The sequence below is a fragment of the Triticum aestivum genome, chromosome 2D (assembly GCF_018294505.1).
Source record: "Triticum aestivum cultivar Chinese Spring chromosome 2D, IWGSC CS RefSeq v2.1, whole genome shotgun sequence".
NCBI classification, from domain to species: Eukaryota; Viridiplantae; Streptophyta; class Magnoliopsida; order Poales; family Poaceae; genus Triticum; species Triticum aestivum.
The window spans coordinates 169115783-169130216 of NC_057799.1; the positions used below are offsets into that span (position 1 = coordinate 169115783).

The 14434-nt window shown below is 42.6% G+C and overlaps 1 long non-coding RNA gene across 20 annotated transcripts; it reads left to right on the plus strand.

The window, feature by feature from the left end:
- The first annotated feature begins 5141 nt into the window (after positions 1-5141).
- On the plus strand, positions 5142-13798 carry LOC123052395 (uncharacterized). 20 transcript variants are annotated; one of them, XR_006424688.1, is made up of 11 exons: positions 5143-5625; positions 5705-6628; positions 7357-7455; positions 7545-7610; positions 7792-7853; positions 8258-8328; positions 8578-8731; positions 8813-8884; positions 9163-9263; positions 12145-12284; positions 13208-13798. It is a non-coding gene; the product is annotated as an uncharacterized lncRNA (long non-coding RNA). The 20 variants fall into 20 exon arrangements; XR_006424677.1 differs by having other exon boundaries at positions 5144-5625; positions 5705-5886; positions 6012-6063; positions 6153-7610; XR_006424679.1 differs by having other exon boundaries at positions 5144-5625; positions 5705-5886; positions 6012-6063; positions 6158-7610.
- The last annotated feature ends 636 nt before the right edge of the window (positions 13799-14434 follow it).

Sequence of the window (14434 nt, forward strand, 5' to 3'; positions counted from 1 at the left end):
CACGAAGTTCTAGTAACTTGGTGATAGTGACTAGAGAACTGTGTCAATCAGTATCTTATCTGGAAGATTAACTCCCACTTGATTCAAGTGATTATAGTACTCAGACATTCTGAGCACATGCTCACTAGCTGAGCAATTCTCCTCCATCTTGTAGGCAAAGTACTTGTCAAAGGTCTCACACCTTTCGACATGGGCATGAGTCTGAAATACTAATTTCAACTCTTGGAACATCTCATATGCTCCGTGGCGTTTCAAAAACGTCTTTGAAGCCCCGATTCTAAGCCGTAAAGCATGGTGCACTAAACTATCAAGTAGTCATCATACTGAGCTTTTGTCAAACGTTCATAACGTCTGCATCTGCTCCTGCAATAGCTCTGTCACCAAGCGGTGCATTTAAGGACATAATACTTCTATGCAGCAATGAGGTTAATCCTCATATCACGGACCAAGTCTGCATCATTGCTACTAACATCTTTCAACATAGTTTTTCTCTAGGAACACATCAAAATAAGCGAGGAGCAACATCGCGAGCTATTGATCTACAACGTAGATATGCTAATACTACCAGGACTAAGTTCATGATAAATTAAAGTTCAATTAATCATATTACTTAAGAACTCCCACTTAGATAGACATCCCTCTAATCATCTAAGTGATCACGTGATCCATATCAACTAAACCATGTCCGATCACCACGTGAGATGGAGTAGTTTCAATGGTGAACATCACTATGTTGATCATATCTACTATATGATTCACGCTCGACCTTTCGGTCTTAGTGTTCCGAGGCCATATCTGCATATGCTAGGCTCGTCAAGTTTAACCTGAGTATTCCGCGTGTGCAAAACTGTCTTGCACCCGTTGTATTTGAACGTAGAGCTTATCACACCCGATCATCACGTGGTGTCTCAGCACGAAGAACTTTCGCAACGGTGCATACTCAGGGAGAACACTTATACTTTGAAGTTTAGTGAGAGATAATCTTATAATGCCACCGTCGATCTAAGCAAAATAAGATGTATAAAAGATAAACATCACATGCAATCAAAATATGTGACATGATATGGCCATCATCATCTTGTGCCTTTGATCTCCATCTCCAAAGCATCGTCATGATTTCCATCGTCACCGGCATGACACCATGATCTCCATCATCTTGATCTATATCAATGTGTCGTCACATGGTCGTCTCGCCAACTATTGCTCTTGCAACTATTGCTATCGCATAGCGATAAAGTAAAGCAATTATTTGGCGCTTGCATCTTATGCAATAAAGAGACAACCATAAGGCTTCTGCCAGTTGCCGATAACTTCAACAAAACATGATCATCCTATACAACAACTTATATCTCATCACGTCTTGACCATATCACATCACAACATGCCCTGCAAAAACAAGTTAGACGTCCTCTACTTTGTTGTTGCAAGTTTTACGTGGCTGCTACGGGCTGAGCAAGAACCGTTCTTACCTACGCATCAAAACCACAACGATAGTTCGTCAAGTTGGTGCTGTTTTAACCTTCACAAGGACTGGGCGTAGCCACACTCGGTTCAACTAAAGTTGGAGAAACTGACACCCGCTAGTCACCTGTGTGCAAAGCACGGCGGTAAAACCAGTCTCGCGTAAGCGTACGCGTAATGTCGGTCCGGGCCGCTTCATCCAACTATACCGCCGAACCAAAGTATGACATGCTGGTAAGCAGTATGACTTGTATCGCCCACAACTCACTTGTGTTCTACTCGTGCATATAACATCTACGCATAAAACCTGGCTCGGATGCCACTGTTGGGGAACGTAGTAATTTTAAAAAAAAATCCTACGCACACGCAAGATCATGGTGATGCATAGCAACGAGAGGGGAGAGTGTTGTCTACGCACCCTCGTGACCGTAAGCGGAAGCGTTTTATCAACGCGGTTGATATAGTCGTACGTCTTCACGATCCAACCGATCCAAGTACCGAATGCACGACACCTCCGAGTTCTGCACACGTTCAGCTCGATGACGTCCTCGCCTTCTCGATTAGCAAGAGGGGCGAAGTAGTAGATGAGTTCCGGCAGCACAACGGCGTGGTGACGGTGTTGGTGAAGAACAATCTCCGCAGGGCTTCGCCTAAGCACTACGAAAACTATGACGGAGGATAAACTAGAGGGGACGGGGTTGCCAGCACACGGCTTGTTGTTTCTTGATGTGTCTTGGGTGCTAGCCCTACCCCTCTATTTATATGTTGAGCCTTGGGGTCGAAACTTGGAGTAAAAGCCTCCACAAAGTCGGTTTCACCCGAAAGGCAAGAGTCCTTCTCGGACTCCAGGGCCAGACGCCAGGGTTCCCGGCGTCTGGACCCAGACGCCAGGGACCCTGGTGTCTGGCCCCTGGACTCCGCAAAACTTCCTTTTGCGCTTTCCAAAAACCTCGTGGGCTTTCCCATTTGGCCCAGATAAAGTGCTCTCGTGCCCAAACATTTCGGGAAACATCCGGAACCCCTTCCGATGGATTCCGGAACCTTTTCGGAGATCAAACACTACTATCCACATATCAATCTTTACTTCCGGACCATTCCGGAGTTCCTCGTCATATCCGTGATCTCATCCAAAACTCCGAACAACATTCGGTCACCAACATACATAACTCATAGTACTACATCGTCAACGAACGTTAAGCGTGCGGACCCTACGGGTTCAAGAACTATGTAGACATGACCGAGACACCTCTCTGGTCAATAACCAATAGTGGGACCTGGATGCCCATATTTGCACCTACATATTCTACGAAGATCTTTATCGGTCAGACCGCATAACAACATACGTTGTTCCCTTTGTCATTGGTATGTTACTTGCCCGAGATTCGATCATCGGTATCTCAATACCTAGTTCAATCTCGTTACCGGCAAGTCTCTTTACTCGTTCCGTAATACATCGTCCCGCAACTAACTCATTAGTTACAATGCTTGCAAGGCTTATAGTGATGTGCATTACTGAGTGGGCCCAGAGATACCTCTCCGACAATCGGAGTGACAAATCCTAATCTCGAAATACGCCAACCCAACAAGTACCTTTGGAGACACCTGGAGAGCACCTTTATAATCACCCAGTTACGTTGTGACGTTTGGTAGCACACAAAGTGTTCCTCCGGTAAACGGGAGTTGCATAATCTCATAGTCATAGGAACATGTATAAGTCATGAAGAAAGCAATAGCAGAATACTAAACGATCAAGTGCTAAGCTAACGGAATGGGTCAAGTCAATCACATCATTCTCCTAATGATGTGATCCCGTTAATCAAATGACAACTCATGTCTATGGCTAGGAAACATAACCATCTTTGATCAACGAGCTAGTCAAGTAGAGGCATACTAGTGACACTCTGTTTGTCTATGTACTCACACATGTATTATATTTCCGGTTAATACAATTCTAGCATGAATAATAAACATTTATCATGAAATAAGGAAATAAATAATAACTTTATTATTGCCTCTAGGGCATATTTCCTTCAATACCTTCTCGAAAGCTTCAGCCTCCTTCACCGTGAACCCCTCCGCATCAACTTGTTCATCGGGACCATCGTCATCCGAGTCCGATGCATATGCACGGGAAAAAGGGATGGAATGGTCCATTGTCTCTTGCAATTGATATTTATCGAGATCACCCACGTTGTTGTCATGGAGATCAACTTCATTGTCATTGTCCGCATACTCATCATTGTCCTCTTGCAAAGCTTCATCTTGGTTGTTTGTAAACGGGCTCAATGTTGGCCTCACTTATTGGGTCAAAAGAGGTTCAACAATTTCATCTCACTTCAAGGGTGGGGGGCTACTAGCAACCAAAGGGGAGGGGTTCCGGTTCAAGTCCAAATGCAAACTTGAATCAACCTTCTTCGTTGCAAATAACTCAAGAGCCTTGTCTAGTGATTCGGCCACCGTCTCCTTGTATGCAACCCAACGTTGCTCCGAGTTGACACGCATTGTCTTTCAACGGATGTGCATTCCAAAACCAACATTACGCCTTCCCTCCAACTCAACGATATCACTAGGGTCCATCCAATTCAAATATTTCGTAACTTGTTGCAAGAGCTCCGCATAGCTAGGACTACTATCAAACACCATGTCAAGCTCATCCGGGTCCGGTTCAATGTTGCCTTTCAAGAAGGCGTCTTTGTTCCCATGAACAAACACACATGTTCTTCCCATCCCTATAAGCATTCAAAGAACACAAGGTAACATTTCTTCCATGAGTACTAATCCAAGGATTAACACGGAATACAAACCCTAATATATATATATCAAACAACAACCCTAACCCTAGCCCTAGCACCAACATAAGAACACCCATAAGAATAACCCTAACATACTAACAAAGCCTAATCATAGGAAATTGGCAAACAAACATCTCACATCTCCATGCAAATCTCTAGATCCAAACAAAACTAGGGTTTCCCCAAACTAGCAACAAATGAGCAATTTGATAACATTACTTGGATCAAAACAAGGGGATCGGAGAAGATTACCTTGAGGGAGGGTTTGACTTCGAAATCCACGGACAAATTCTTCAAATTTGCAAGATTTGGGAGAGGATTTGAGAGGGGGAGGGAGTGGGAGATGGGGCAAAGCTCGGGTTGGAGTGTGTGGTGTGGGGGGGGAGTGGGGGAGGAGGGGCCAGCCAAGTGACTGGATAAGTCACAGTGCAGCGCCTACGCACTAGGCGCTGCACTTTAAATGTGTGGCGCCTAGCACGGAGGCGCTGCACGTTACATGTGTGGCGCCTAGCTCGGAGGCACGGTGGACCGGCGTGCAACGCCCCAGAGCTAGGCGCTGCACCGTAGGGTGTGGCGCTTGCGTGGCGGGCGCTACACAAAAAAGTCATCGGCGTGAAATAGTTTCACGGGCAGTTCAGTCTGTGAATTGATTTTGTCCAGAAGTCAAAATTGTCAAATTTGCCTAGGATCCCATGGTCACCGAAAAAAGCGCCCCCTTTCTCTTCCGTCTCCCATAATTGACGGGTCAATCTCTACTCTGAATGGACGAGTTGGTGAATAGTCTCCATGGTTTATTTTGGCTGGTTTTTTTCGTCAATCCTCCCACCTCCCTCGCACCCAAGCACGATGCCCCCTGGCGCGAGAAAAAAACCGGACGACGACCGCCCTCGCGAAAAAGAACCGTACGACGACCCCTCACACGAAGAAAAAAACTAACGATCTCTCCCTCCGCCTGGGAACTCGATCTGGATCACGGCGGCGGCGGCGGCGGCGACTCCTCTCTCTCTCTCTCTCTCTCTCTCTCTCTCTCTCTCCGCGCACCGATGCATCCCCCGGAGCCCTGCCCACCTCCTCCCTTTTCAGCGCCCACATCGCGACCCCTGTGGCTACTCCACTCTTGAGGCGTCGTGGAGGTTACGGAAACCCGATGGCGTTGGCTTGCCGGAGATGAAGAAGACAGCCAGGTGATGCGGTACTCGGGAGGTGGAATTGGCAACGGAGGTGGCTCCATATGGATGTCGCGGACCTCCCACTGGATGGAATCGAAGTGGGACGATGTGCTTCGGTCGTCAACGGCGGCTGCGCGGGATGCAGTATGGTATGGATCGGGCATCTCGAGGATGGGCTTTCTTCGCAAGGCTCGTCCACGCCAGTACGCTCTCTGATCTGAACCTTCTTCTCTTTGCTCACGCACGCACAGACACAGACGTACCTGACCCGTCGTTGAACAGCAGCGGAGGTGTTTGAGGAGTCTGTCCCGGGGTTGCTCGTGAAGCATGTCGACGTCTCCGTCTTGCCATTGCTCAAAACACCGCCCTGCCGGCTGGGTCCTTATTTGCCATCGAGGCCTTCCGCAACATGGTCCATGATGCCTGATTGCTTCCTCTTTGGCTGGATCGGGTCCAACCACACAGTAAGCTATGCCTCGTCTTCCGTCTTCTTTCTTAAATTTTCTATGGTTCTTGGTCTGATTCTCAATAAAGAGCTCAAACTCGTCTTGAGTTTTTGGTTATGGCCTGCACTATATTGTTGGTACAGATTATTGTACTACTGTCTTGAGTGGCAAATATTTACTGAGATGGGATAATAGGTATACTATTTTTCTATTTCAAGACTGAAATATGATTTCTTCCTGCTCTATGTCAATTTAATTTTTTTCTGAATAATTTACCAACACAGTGCAGGTTGATGTGTGTAGCACGTGTTAACAAAATCTCAATTATCTGCATGGTATATATATCTCTAATCATTGTCTTTTCCAGAATGAAGAGAAGGTATGAGAAAGATAATACTAATATTCCCTATACATTTGACTTTTAACTTTTACCAGATTCTTGGATTCCTCAAAATCATGTCTATTAGTGTTTCTTCTATATATATATATGCATGATCTTTCCTTTTGAAATTCTCATTATGTACATGATTTTTGCTACTGCTGGCCTTGAATTGGCACTGATTTGGGCCACCTTGTTGAATGATTCGTGCACGGATGTGTTTCGTTGGTCTTTTGCGGCATGTGGGGAGCGTAAACTGGAAGAACGTGTGCAGCAGGCATCGCTGCTGCGCTGGACGACGTTGTGCGAGGCCATGGCCATGGACGATGTGCTGTTGGAGAACGACGCAGGGCTAAGGTAGTCGATGTGAACGACCACTGGGTATGTAATGGTTTAGTCCTCCTGAATTTGCACTCTGTTTTTTAGTCCTCTGTAGTGTTGTTCAATTTGGGCAGGGCTTACATTCTCTCATAGGATCAGACCAAACAAGGTCTCATAAGCTTTGCTGTTGTTTTGTTCGAAACATAAAAACATCCATTATCGAGGAAAGAGTCATTCTCACATAGCGATTTGTTTGCCTCCTTTCAGAATTCCAATTGCTTATGGATTCGTATGATGCAGCCTACATGTTCCCATCACCCAGTAAAATATAGACATTAATTATTGCATCTGGGTTTATATTATGCATCCCCACTGCCAGTTTCATTGTTAAGTAGGAACGAAGATTACATTTATAAATGATATATGTATGTAATTGTGTGCTGCATTCTTGCTGCTTCCAGTAGATGTACTATCTTTTCAGCGTTGACTTTTAAAGCGTTTTTGCTGACAAGAAGCTTATCAGTCGTAATGTTCAGCACCTACATTACCCGATGGTCATGTAGTGCTAGGGAAATAGATATACAATATGTTATAAAGGATAAGACAAATAATTATTGGGTGTGAAAGATCAGGATGGAAGCATTTTTTTTGCTATCATATGAATTATTGAATACAATCTCGTATGCAACCCCTCAAAATTAGATTTAATTCATGCTCGTACACCATCACTTAAGTAGGAAAAGAGAAGTATTTCTAAGGCTACTCTATATCTTATTTTTCTTTCACAGCATATATATTATTAGTTATATGTTTGCCTGGGTAGGAAAGTAACAATCAATCCCTCAAAATAAAAGGAAACTAATGATCAAGACCTTAGCTGGCTGACGGTAACTCCATTCATTCTCATCCAATTATTATTATTTTAGTTATTTTTCTATTCTCATGGGTAGGTTTCTTCTGTGTTGTTTTGCTTTAGTTTCGTAGTTGTCACTCCCATGTATTTCTTCGACGAGGAGGCGTGGACACGAGGCCTAACTATCCGGTATAAATTGGTTTTCCCACTGTAGCTGTGAGATTGGATTGTTGTTCCCTTTTCTGCACATGATTGTTCCACTTGTGATTTATCATATATGAATTGCTACTTGACATCCTTTTGATCCAGCGTGATTTCTTGCTTATTCTCATCTTGTTGACTACTGGTTGTGTTTGTTCTCTCGCCAAAGGTCGGGACTTTGAGTTGCCTGCCATGGTGGAGCTCGGGATGTTGGCAGATCTGACCGGACTGGTGAGCACTCTGCCCACACTTGCCGAGGTCGCCCTGCTCTGTGCCATGCTCGGTAACTCACCCTCGCTGATGGGAATGTTATGCACAAGATGCTGATGAAGTTGTGTACTGATTCAATGAACTGAATTTTAATTAGCTGATGGTGATGATATATTTTTTGTGAACTAAAAAAAGCGTATCCCCATAATGGTGCTTTTAGGAAATGGCGAATTTATGTATCCTTATCAGCCTTATACTAATGCATGTATCTGTATCGGTGCATTCTTGGATTTCATGTATAAGCCGCTCAAGAGAAATTTAAATAAGGTTGTTATGTTTCAGCATACTATACATGCTTTCCCGTAGACAATGCTGCAATACTGTCATGTGATAACTGGTACTGATATAAGGACCCTTATCTTCAGTGCCATTTGGAGTAACAGTCTACAATGCCACAACACTTTGTTGGACCTATTTTTGGCGTTTCTTCTGCCAGGTATCTCTATGATTTAAGTAGATAGAAGTTATTAATTACACGTTCATTGTGGTAGACCGATTGCCTCTCTTCTACAATTGGAAATCTGTTATGTTCTGATGAGATGCTATCATATGACTAATATGTAACTGGTGATGTTTTATGTCTCATAGTTAAACTTTGTTTCATATTTCGAATTGGTTATTGAACATTTTTGTTTCCATGACAGTAGATCTATATCGGGATTTATAGCATATGCTCTATGTGCAGCTGATGAGTCTTTTAGGGATGCAAATTGTCTGCCTTCGAAAAATCAGAAGAATGAAAGAATGGGATTTATAGCATATATGCTCTATGTGCAGCTGATGAAGCTTTGAGAGATGAAAATTGGTTGCCTTTGGAAAATAAGAAGAAGGAAAGAACGGTACCAATTGCTTTTAGTGGAAGTTCTTTTCCTTTTTTGTATTTTTGCCGAGTCGCTGGATCTGATTAGAGCTTTTATCAGGGTGTTTCAATTGGTGGGGGAATCGGAAACATCTCAGACATTTTAAATGCATGACTGCTGATTGCTGAAAATGTCCGTACCCACAGTCACTACAATTTGTTTTATTCTCATTCTTTTCCTTTTCGTTGATGAAGATAAGATCGATGGTCTATCATGCATGCATGTAGGAGCAGATTTCCTAATCTGTTGGGCTAATATTGTTAGTTCAGATTTGGAGACCCATATTTTTTGCTCACAGCGATGTCTAGAACATTATTGTATCTAGCAGATATTAATAATTTTATCTCCAGAGTAAAGCCATATATACAAGATGGCTATGCTAATTAAACATTATTTGATGAATTTATTAGGAAATATGCAGTTATGGATCCATTCTATAGTTGGAATATGAGACTCCATATGTGTGTGTATGTTTATTCTTGCTTGAATCTGGTGCTGAAGGTGTGAACAGGTGAGTCCTACTTACAAGTTCGTCTAAAGAATTTTCATGTTTTAAAGCCATTGAGACATTTATCCCTCCACCTTCTATATCTATTTATCGTCAATTAGTGCAATAGTGGTCTCTGGTGTATTACCCATTCCACACTACCTTGTTTCCTTTTCGTTTTGGGGATTATTTGCAGTGGAAATTATTGTTTGTGCTTGCCACTCATTAAATCGTCTTTGAAAATCTAACGAGCGGAAGCAGAATAGCTCATTTTATACCATTGGTTGCAGTTTTACATCCACATTGCCAATTTGTATTTTTTTAAGCACAAGCAATAGTTATGTGCATCAATCGCATATTCTTCTGATAATACTAAATTCAATATGCGGATCAATCTTTATATATATATAAGAAACCAATTGGTGATCCTTTGTACATAGAATAATCAGGGTCCGATTCACTTGGATGTACCTCAATTTGCTGTTATATGATTTACTGTTTTAGGTTGTAGTGGTAGCACAAAAAGTCATAATAGGGAATTAATGAGTAACAGTTGACTTAGATAGTGTTTGAGTATGTTTCTCCTAAAGCTAATTGATTTTATTAAGCATTCATAAGTTCTTAGAAATTCAGATAGCCATTTTCTCTAGGCTGCAATATGTGTGGATCAGTTGATGCTCAATATTTTCTGGATATTACATGAACTGTGAAATACATTTTTCTCTCTTAGGTTTTAACCTTTGGGTGGGGGTATTTTTTGTAACATGGAATAGTGATGAAAATCATTTCTAGAATTTATAATGAGCAGTTATGTTCTAACTTTCTCTGGCTGTAGAATTACTGGAGATGGGTTAGTAGTTTTACCCTTTCAATTAGCATGAATTTATATAGAAGGTTGGTTTTGAACTAAATTGATGCCCTCTTGTTCACTGATTATCTATGAACTGAAATGATGTCTGGCTATAGTACATTGGTCTTTCATATGTTGGTTATGCATACATGGCCTTAGCTTATCCTTCTCTACTTTCATTTCACTAAAAATGGAAATATCGCCTGAAACTTTTATGCATGTGCTACTGCTACTACATGACCGACTTGACCAAGCCCACTCATCCAAGACTATCAATTTACCGCAACCTCCAAGTTATGGCGACGCATGGGCGGGGCAGCCACTCCCTAGATCCCGTTAGCACAATGTCATAAAAATATATTTATGCTGATTGTTGCGCAAAGTAGAAGGCTATTGTTTGTAGTTATTAGTTTATTTCCTCTATATAGAATGACACGGTTTATTGTGTGTCCAAGAGGAAGGAAAAATAGATTTATAGGTGTTATGTGACTTACCTTTTAAAAGGAATAACTTCATGCTATTGAGTCTTCACTATTTGCTTCACAGAATTATGGCCATAATAAGAAAGTCCATCATGGAGTATATATAACATCGTTTTCTATTATTCTGCAACTCTATCTACCCCTAATAAGAAGTCCATCTATTTTAGATGGTGAGTTGATGAAATTTGTTCCCTAAAATGTATGCGGTAATTTGGGTTGTACCCAAATATCTCCTTTTCCTTCAAATAAATTATCCCCGGAACTATCTGTTTTGAGTAAACATTTCTTAAACGTAGGCACGTTTCAACCGCTAACCAAGCCCGACCACCATCACATGTTTAGTGCGTGGATTCTGCCAGTGTCATAATAATTTTTTTGAGGTTTGCCAGTGTCATAATATTGGCATAATCACCACGTGTGCGGGGGAATATCATATATCCATAAACTTTTTTCCAGTGGAACATTATCATGACAAACCAGTCAATTTTTTAAAATGCCTGTGGCAACGCACGGGCATTCTACTAGTCAAGGTAGAGACCCACTAAGGCCTCGTTTGGTTGAAAGGTACCCCGGGGGATCCCCGCCATTTCCCCGGTTGAGAAAAGCACGGGGCTGACTTGGCCCGGGCTAGCGGACCGTGCCATTTGGTAGCACGCGAGGTGTGAAGGACCCTAGGCTTTCCTCGGCCTTTCCCTGGATAGATCTCCCCAGTGTCGACAGGTCGGGGAGAAAACCCTCGACTCGCTCGATCTCTCTTGCGAGTTGCGACAGAGAGGCGACGCCCGCCGCCTCCAGTCCATCCTCCGGCCTCCGGCTCTGCGCTTCTCCGTCCGGCGACACGAAAGCGACGCCCCCGCCCCTACCCCTCCCTCAAGCCGCCTCCACTCGCTCCTCCTCTCTGGTGACGGCCCGGGGTCCTCATCGTCCATCTTCCATGGATCTCCCCTACGCAACCAAGGTTATCCCCTTCACCTCCTCTTCCACCCCAGCATCCTCCTCCCCACGAGGTAGTGCTTCACGTAGATTGGCATGTCCCAGCCGGTTGCCATCCGGAAACCTGCAGACTACAGTGGTTGCTCTGTTATTTCGAGTGCTGGTCGGATACTTCTTGTCCTTGTTGCTGAAGAAGAACCAAACGTTCTGGTCTTGTGTTCTAATATTGTTCTGTTTGAGCATCGTTTGAGGGTAGTGCATACAAAACTGAATTTCATGCATGGACTAGTATGCCATTCTTCTTCTAATCATACTATTACAATCACATATACAGAGTAGTGTCATACATAGGCAATCTTGTTTGATTATATTGCATAACATGCATGAGGGTAGTCGTCATTACCTTGTATTAGATCCCAAGGCTCATTTTGCACAAATCAACATCTTTAAGTCAATCCTCTTCGATTTTATCTTGTTGCTCAATTAGTATATGCACAATGTTTTCGTATTCTTGGAAGGGAAAATTTATTGTGGGTGGTTTCAATCGAGGTAGGGTTGATGCATCTGTGTTGGCTATATTCCGAAGACGGCAAATTGCTCTGCCCTAAATTGTAAGTGTTGGATCGTGTGTTGAATGCAGGTGCTTTGACATTAGCAAGTCTTTTGCTTTATCCGAATACGCTTGGTGATGGCGCCGTGTTCAGTGGTACACAACGAGATGTGATGAAGCTTAAATTTATTGGTTGGTATCAATTGAACGACTTGTCAACAAGAGATGTGGTTGGTGATGTTTATGTCCTGCCTTGTCATTGCCTTTTCAATAGAAATATTTTTTGCACTTATTTTATTTGATTGAACTAGTCTTGATGAAAGCACCTGAAAGATGTATTAGGATGTGCTAAGCTTAGTATCTGCCATTTTGGATTAATGACTATGTTGGTAGGTTAATAACATTTTGATGTGGCTGGTCTACCATGTCTCTGTTTGAGCAATAGTTTGTGCTTTAAAATTTATTTTCTAAGCCTTTTCAACAAATGCATCAGAAAATTTGAAAACCGTATGGCGCTTAGTAACTTTAGATCGCCCTGAGTTATCTTAGCATGATCTGTTAGCAATGGTCTTGATATTTTGCTGTTGGTTATTACCAGTTGCAATTTTTTTCGAGATTGAATTACCAGTTGCAATTATATTCTATATGGATTGACAATGCTTTTTTTAAACAAGGCTAAAGACTTGCCATTTTCATTGATTAAGAAGAAGAAATTGCCCGGTTAATTGGCGGAAAACCGGGCTAAAAACGATACAAGATCTCTGCGGTCATAATGGTTACTCCTATGATCCTATCTAATATAGGCACTCAAATTTTAGTGTAGTGTCTCTGTATTTGAGGCATGGTTCACATGAGCAATTATATGAAGTTTTGGTTCAGAGAGAAGAAACATGGTTTTCTTCAAAAAAAAGAGGGTAAGATCAGATGTAGAAAATAAATTGATATGTTACCTGTTTATTTGTCGGGAAAGCGCAATTGTTGTTTGAAAGCAATAATTACTAATCGTCAGCTGCAAACTAGTCCCTCCATTGTCCATTTGTCCTTGGCTGTTGCTTCTTGTCACATTCTAATGATGGGCCTAGTGGACAATAGTCAAGAACCAAGGTTGGGTTCGACATTATCTCACCATCTTTGTGGTTTAATTTGGCTGCAGGTCGTGGATTATGGAGTCCACATGATCTTATAGATGGACGATGCTGGGCAATTTCTTTAGATCTTCTTGATTTGTGGGATACTTGATCTTGCAACTCTGACTTGACTAATAGACTAGAAAATATCTTATTAACGAGGAGAGACAGGCAGCAGCGCAACAAGGATTAGGGAAAGTAGCAGCAGCAGCATGACTCTGCATAGAAACAGTTTCGAAAAAGCTCGAACAACAATGAGCTTGTTTTATTTGCTGATAAGGCTACATAATGTGATTTCTCTATCACTGAGCATAAAATCTTGTTTTGCAGTACACTAGAAACTCAAGATGTCACAGCAATGGTTGCATAGATTAGGACACTATAATGAATAGTGTGATTTTGAGTATTGTATATATCATATGTTATTTAGTGACTTAGTTATGCTTGAAGAGAGTAATGGAGCCGAGTCTCTGTATACTTTGTATACACAAGTACATTTGCTTGCTGGTAGAGAATTTCATGTATGACATGTATGATTAATGCTACAAGATGCAATAATGTAATTATGTTCTTGAATTATTATTATTATTCTGAATGTTTGGAACTACTGATTTTTATGACAAGTTCTTAAATTGTTGTGATTTTTCTGAAAATATTTAGAAGTATTTGATATATTTTTTCTAAACTGAAGAAAATTTGAAAATAATGTTGATTCTCAGTGAAGCTCTCTGGTTCTTGCATTTTCTAATTTCTGGTTGCTTCGGTGGTAGGGGTTTCCTCCCCCTGTTGCCTGTTGCCAAATGGTGGCAGAAATTTTCCCTGTGGTTGGTGGGGAATCTCATGTGCATGTGAAAATAACCCCTAGGGGCTTGTGGCCCAGGGTGTTATCCCCCTTGCTACCAAACAAGGCCTAAAGGTTGCCCAGCGTATAGAAACAGAGTACACAATGGCCGTTACTCTCCGTTGATTCAGCCGAGCCCATCAACCCCGTTTCCAGTCCGGCGTGAGGGCCTAGATCCCATCTCACTGTAGGACCGCTGACTTGGCTCCCCTCTATGATTCTTCGGGGTTCGCTCGGGCCATCTCGGTGTGATTCCTGAGTCCGTCGCTTGAAGGTCCTCCTGAGCTGCCAGTATGAATTCATCGGCCTCCTCGCATGCTTCAGGTTGGGCCGCAGCTGCCGCTACAAGAAAATGGAGCAGGAGGTGTGGCCTAGGCCGGGCCTGCTGTGGTGGCGGCGCCGGCGCGCAGTG